A 7,386-nucleotide genomic window follows, 5' to 3' on the forward strand; every position below is an offset into this window, starting at 1 on the left:
TGTAATGGATAATTATATCAGCATATTTGTAATCTCCATAGGCATTGTGAATATGGCATTGCTGATACACAGACTGTGGAATTATTTCAAAGATAATATTTTTCTTTGAAATTTCTTTCAGTTGGTGAAATAAACATGGCTTTTGGTGGACAATGGATTTTGTGAAATGGCACATTAAATACATTAATAAATATACTTACTTTCAGTGAAGGATATCCTATTGTACATACTAAGAACATTGCCTACACTATACCCTTGCCCAATATGGCAATATAGTTTCTTATATATTTATGAAACTTGAGTCTTTGAACCCTTGATAATTCTTAAAATGATTGAAGATGATGATATATGGATATAGTAGTAGTGTGACTGGATAGCCCTGCTCAAGGCTTTTGCTATTTTTTTAAACCATATCATATTTCAGCTCCAGAACATCTAAATCATATCAAACACTTTCCTTATAGGAAATATAGATAGCAACCACAATGTCTCAACTGAAGAAGTTCAGAAGAATTATCATCACTAGTGGAGAACTTTTTTATGTTGCCATAAAGGAAAGAGAAGTCAATTAGGTCTAGTACTTCATTAATTATCTCCACAAATCATGTTTATGGCAAACCTCATACCTAGGTTGATACTAGGATGTGCCATTTGGAAAGGCAAGTTTTGATACCCTCATATTATAGAGTTTCAGATACTGCTGGGGTAATTAATTTTTACTTGTACTGTGATGAATTCAAGCAAAACTCCTGAAACCGTCTGGCCAATTACCGACTCTTTAGGGTGAGCCAGCCTCTGCAGCAAGCTTGGTTTATGCCACTGATTTGATCAAAGCTTTAATGAAATTGCTGCATGGCAGAAGTTACTGGACTATTAAAGAGATAGCTACAAAAATAAATGAGTGTCTAGGTCTAAATCCCCAAAAAAAGAAAAAGAGGAGCCTTCTGGTTCTCTTTGATTGTCTATTAATTTCTCCTGATCGAGCCCCATGTGGCATTATTCTGACAAATTTCACTGAAGTGTGTTTTTGTTCCTGCAAATTAGTAAAGCAAAGTCTTGCATGAGATTTCCCTAATGGGACTTTGCATCCCACTGTTCCTTATTATTATTTTAAGGGGAGAAGGTGTTTTGTCATTCTCATGAGAACTTCTCCGGCTAGCTGGGGATTTTAATGTGTATCTCTGTATATAACCCAATAGGAGTCAGGAAGAACTCACACTGTGTTGAAGTTCCACAAGTACTCATCCACCACTAATTTTTTGGATTAGGGTATTGTAAAAATCACAAAGAAATCCAAAAGGAAGAGTGAATATAGATTTTTAGCAAGAAGTGTAACATTCTCTTCCTTCCTGAGCCAAAACATTACCAACCTGGGCACCATATGACTCTTGAAATGTGGACTTCTTACAGCCCATTTGGGGAGGTTCTCCCAGTCATTTCCAACCCTATTCTTTTTTAGAAAAATGCAGTGACTGCCTCAAATAGGAATTCAGAATACTTAATGAAAATAGAGCTATTGATTTGAAATGCATCCACAGATCTCTAACAACTTTGCCTTTAAAAAAAAAAGTTGCAGAGGGTGGAGCTGGACCTTGCTGACCTCCTTTAAAAGGACGTTGAGCCACAATACTGATGATGGCAAGCTGTCAATCAGTAATGTGCTACTCTTGGCTGGATATATTTTGCCTCAGCTTTCCTGATCACTTTGGCTCATGCCAACAGTTCAATTTCAGCCTGGTTTCTGCTCCATTTTAACAATTCCAATTTACAAGAGCCAGGCAGCACACCCTGGCTCCAAGGACCTGTTGTATCTTCTATCATAGTCCTCCTTCTCTGGGACATGCTGGCTTTTGACTCTCCACTCCTTATACCTGATATCTAGTTCACTTCCCCAAGCAAATGGTTAGTTGTCAAACCATGCCTACCAAATGCCAACTGTCTGGCCACGACACTAAGTGCTTGAATTTAAACCTCATATTTTTGACTTGATCATTAAAGTCTTGGCACAGACACAGCTACAGGGACCACTTACATTTCTATCATTGCAGAACAGCTTGCTGCAAATAGGCAAAGAGTTAAGATTGGAGTATCACAGATTTAGTGCTAGAAGGAACCTTAGAGGTTATTTGACCTGGCCTATTAGCTCTTGCTCTGAATGCTAAGTTCAGTGATAATACATGATGCTGTATAGGTTAGGCTTAAATTTAGGTAGCATTTCCTTATGCCTACTCTGACCTTTTGTTCAATATAAAAATTATGCATGAGACACCATGCAATGTACTGGATATGGAATCAGTCTTAAAACCAGAAAGACCTCAGTTTCAGTGCTGCCTCTGACTTTTATTTACTGAGCAAATCAATTTATTTCTCAAAGGCATTAACAACTCCCTAAGACTATAAATTGAAGAGACAATGCTGACCTGTATTGGAAGAGGATGTTTTCTCACCAAGTAGTCCCCTCTATTATTAAAATCACAAGTAAACTCTCTATTGCTATTCTATGAAAATCGCCACAGCAGGGGGAAGGGGGTGGAATACATTTAATTTCTTTTTCAGAGATGGGAATTTCAGCTGAATAACATCATTTTATTTGAGAGGTGGAAAATACTTCAGAGGACATCTAGTCTAAACTATACTTGAAGAAGAATCCCACCTACAGGATGTCCAATAAGTGGTCGTCCTGCCTTGGCTTAAAGACAACTATTGAGGAGGAAACTGCTACCTCCTTAGGCACCTCTGATAGCATTTTAACACATTTAATTTCTAGGATGTGCCTCTTTAAATGGAATCTTTTTCTCACTCTCTGCTACTTCCACTCACTATTCCCCATTCTGACACCAAGAAGAATAAATTTAATCACTCTTTTACATGAAAACCCTTCAAATACTTGAATATAGCTATAACGTTACTCTCAATTTTTTTTTTTCTTATCTGAGACAAATATCCTCACTTCTTTCAACCAATCCTCATATGGAATGATCTCCAGTTCTTTCATCATTCTTGCATTTCCCTATTGATATACTACAACATGTCAATGTGCTTTCTAAGACACATGGACCAGAATGGAACACTACTCAAGATGTGGCCTACCAGGGCAAAGTACCAAAGGCAATATAATCTTTCTTATTCTATATACAATGCCCTTCTTAAGCAATATAAGGCTCCAACAGCTCCCTTGTCATATTATTGATGCCTAGTAAGTCAGCAGACCACTTAAAATGCTGAGACTGTTTCCACATGAACTGCTATCTAGATATGCTTGCTCCATATTGTATTTATGCAGTTTATTTTTTTTAACCCAAGTGTAAACTTTTATATTTATCCACATCAAATTTAATCTTATTGGATTTTTGTCCATCATTAAAGTCTACTGAGAACTTTTTGGATCCTGGTTCTTTATTGTCTAAAATGTTAGCTCCCCTTCCTGGTTTTGTGGCATGTAGAACTTTGATTAACATGCTTCACCTTCACATCCTATCCACCTTTCATACAAACCATCTTGCCATTTTCTTGTTGCCTCTTTCCCACTTCTCCCCTATACCACCAGACTAGCACTCTCTGCACTGGACCTCCACAATCCATATCCCTAGTCTCTGAGGTATTTAGTTGACCTGTCTTCAGAACTTCCACTCTGGGTTCCAGTCACCTTGTTTAATGACTGAGAAAATGCAAAATTTTCTAGGCCAGACCCCAGACCATGCTTCAGTTTCCAACCCATTCAGCAGTCCAGGCAGACCATGTGCCTACCATCATATCTACCCCCCTTCCTAAACAGAAGCTCCCTTTGCCATTCCCCTACATATTTAGTCTTCCCCTGTTAGAATGTAAAGTCCGTGTGGGAAAAGTTTATCATGCTTTTTGAATAAATATTCCAGCATTCAACATAGTGTCCAAAACAAGCTTGATAAATGATTTTCCATTTACTGAAACATAATATGGCCAAGATAGATTCCTAGGTTCCTCCATTAGAGACTACCTATAGGGCTTATGATATATATATATATATATATATATATATATATGATAGCTATATCTATGATAGCTATACCTATAGCTTATGATAGCTATATGTATAAGCCCACTCTATGATTTAATATAAATCCATTCATTTATTTTTGTATCCTCCCTTTGCTTTTAAATCCATCTCTCTATATTATTACCTGATCCACATTTCTCCATCTTGTATATAAATAATGAGGAAGAGTTTTGTCAAATTTCTTGCTAAAATTCAGGCATACTGTGCTTACAACATTCCCCAAATCTACCAATGTAGTAATCTGAGTCACATGGCTCTGAGAAGTGAATTTTCACCCTTTATTATTTTTTTTTTTTAAGCAATCAGGGTTAAGTAACTTGCTCAAGGTTACATGGCCAGTTATTTCTGGGTGTGGTGCTAAGTATCCGAGCCCAGATTTGATCCCCAGGTCATCCCGACACTGGAGCCGGTGCCCTTACTTGCTGAGCCACCTGGCCACCCCTAAGAAATTGGGGTTAAGTAACTTGCTCAAGGTTACACGGCCAGGTGTTTCTGGGTGGGTGCTAAGTGTCTGAGCCCGGGATTCGATCCCCACGTCATCCCAACACTGGAGCCGGTGCTCTTACCTGCTGTGCTACCTGGCCGCCCCATTCACCCTTACTTATTAAGAACTAGGACTCAACACCTTATCATCTCTACTTCCTGCCCATTTTCACATCCCCTCCCCAACATTCTCCCTTTATATGTTAACTTCCCAGTGCTCTAGGGTAGGAGTTTTAAATAAGCAGCCTGTGGGCCACATCTGAACCCTCTACCTTCACAAGTAAGACCCAAACTAGATTAAAATGTAATTGAGAAATATTTAACAAAAATAAATAAAAATATAACAAAACATAGATAATATTAATCTATGTTTTTAAGTCAATATATGACCCATAAGAATCCTTATGTATGGTTTAGTGGCACTTAATTCTATTTGAGTTTGATACCACTGCTGTAATGGTAATGTAAATGGGAAGATCTTTCTCATCCATTAATAAGCCCATGTGACCTACTTGAGTCACATGGAAGCCTAAGTCACATAAGTCTCTGATAGGAGGAGCTTACAGAGCAGGTGAAGCAGGAAGGGTGGAGCAGATCCCAGAGGAAGTTGGTCAGAGCAATTAGAGCTGAGGAGGAGAGAGGAAGCAGGCAACCAACTGTGCGTGTTTGTTTATGGGAAGGCCCTAGCAGGAGGAAGCCTTGGGGATGTCAACGCCCCATGAAGTGTTATTGTATATAGATATCTTTGTTGCTGTGATGGATTTGGCTTTCTGGTATTGGGGTTCAACTTTCTGGCATTTGAATAAATGTTTTGGTTCAGTTTTCCATGTGGAGAATCTGTTATATTTTGCAATTCAGAATCACCTGGCATATTCATAGCTGTCATAGGCACTGTGAATATCAGTGAATGGAATAAAAGTGAAAACTTCTCAGGTAACATTCCAGAAATCTGAACAGAATTGTAATAAAGTACCAAAGACTTAGTAACCTGTGCTGGGAATCTAGGCCCTTTGCCTTACTACCCTGGTCATAAGTTGAAGTTTTTGCTAAGCTTAGCTAAGCATAGGAGGGGAAAGCACAGACCCTGAAAATTTAACCACAAGCCCAAATGTTCCAGACTTGTTTCCACTGACCACCATCTGACCTGTACAAATATAAAATTGGAACTCCTGTTGCAGAACTCTGGGCAGGTCACCATGTCCTAAAATCCCCATGATTCATAAAATATTTTCTACTTTCATGTTTATATTAATATTGTTAAAACATTTATTTTCTGCTTTCATATTTAAGTTGATACTGCTGACATATTTTGTCTATTTCCATTTCTGCTAGACATATATCTTCTGCTTTTTGATATTACTGACATTTCATCTGCAAATGCTAGCAGATTTTTGCAGTTAAGATTGTGCACCTCAGTTCCTAATTAACAGGAACAGAACAAGGGAGGGGGCAAAGGAGTGATCTTTTGGGTATATAACCAAGTTTTGTATTTTGCCTTTCCCACTAGACTGCCTCTAGTAGCAAGACCACCCTTCTTGCAAGAAGAAATAATTAAACAAATCCTTCCTGTCTCTAGTTGGAGATATCTCTACTTATTTTATTTTGGGCAAGGGTAGTTCTTGTCACATACATCAGGTTGGTGCTACAACTGCCGTAGATAATTCTGCAAGACTAAATTGTAGGGATGGTGCTGACCTGAACTGATGGAATTTCCTCAGCCAGGAGGATTTTGTGTTGCCTTCTCCCATTAGAACGTAAGCTACTAGAGGACAAGGACTATTTTATTTGCTTGTATTTGTAGGCTCAGCATTTAGTAAAGTACTTGACTCATTATAAGAACTTAATAAACGTGTTCTGTGTCTTTATCCTTCATTCTCTGTCTCTCTATCTCTCTGCTTTTCCCAATTAAAAAAAGGACCACAGGATAAGCAATTAATAAATATAACTCTCCCCTCCCCTCTTAATTAAAAAAATCTTAATCTCATATTAATTGTTCTTGATGATACCATGGAAACTTTTTTGTGATCACTAGAACTTTGCCAAGAATTAAAATAAAGATAATTTTCTTATAGTTTTAAGACCCTTCTACCTTCCCTTTATATGTTCATTATCAGTTTGTAGGTCCTCTCCCACTCCCAAATTTTCAAAGATGGTTGACAGTTGGCTCAATACCTCTACCAGTCCTTTCCACATTTTGTAATCAAGATCACTGGGGCCTAGTCTTTTTTTTGGAGGGGGGAGGGGTTCATTCATTGTCAATCCCCTGTTAGGTATATTTGTTCTTTCCCATTTTGAGGAAAACTTTTCTTGATAGAAGAATTGAAAGTTAAAAAGAAGGTGGGGATGAATAGTTCTGCCTCTTCACATTTAATCATTGTCATCATTCCTATTTTAATCTTTTTGCACCAACATAACTTAGAATGGTCCTTCTGTTGTCCTTGACATTCATATGTAACCCCAATTTATTCTAAGTTTTTATGTTCCTGAAACTATCAAAGGACCATCTTCCACTACATGTCCTTGCTTCCACCTTCTATACATGAATAACATGGATTCTATATGACCTCATTGTCTGAAGGCTGAATCTGTTGTTCTTGTTGTTTGTCCTTCATTCTTGAAGAGGACCATGACATCAGGGAGGTGATGCCATGACATGCAAGTGAATTAGATTTAAGGAAGGAAGGACTTCCAGGAAGATTTTTAGAAAATTAGATTTAAGGAAGGAAAACCACCAGCCTCAATTTCTCCTCCAGAGCCATCTGGGTCCAGTGGCAAGATATAGATCAGGATGACTGAAGATGGTCTTCTATGCAGTGGGGGACCTTGACCTCTTTAAGCTAAGATCTTTAACAGGTCTGTTTGACTGA

The sequence above is a fragment of the Petaurus breviceps genome, unplaced genomic scaffold, assembly GCF_028583685.1.
Source record: "Petaurus breviceps papuanus isolate PSGF00001 unplaced genomic scaffold, PetGlider_PUasm1.0 91133, whole genome shotgun sequence".
NCBI lineage: Eukaryota > Metazoa > Chordata > Mammalia > Diprotodontia > Petauridae > Petaurus > Petaurus breviceps.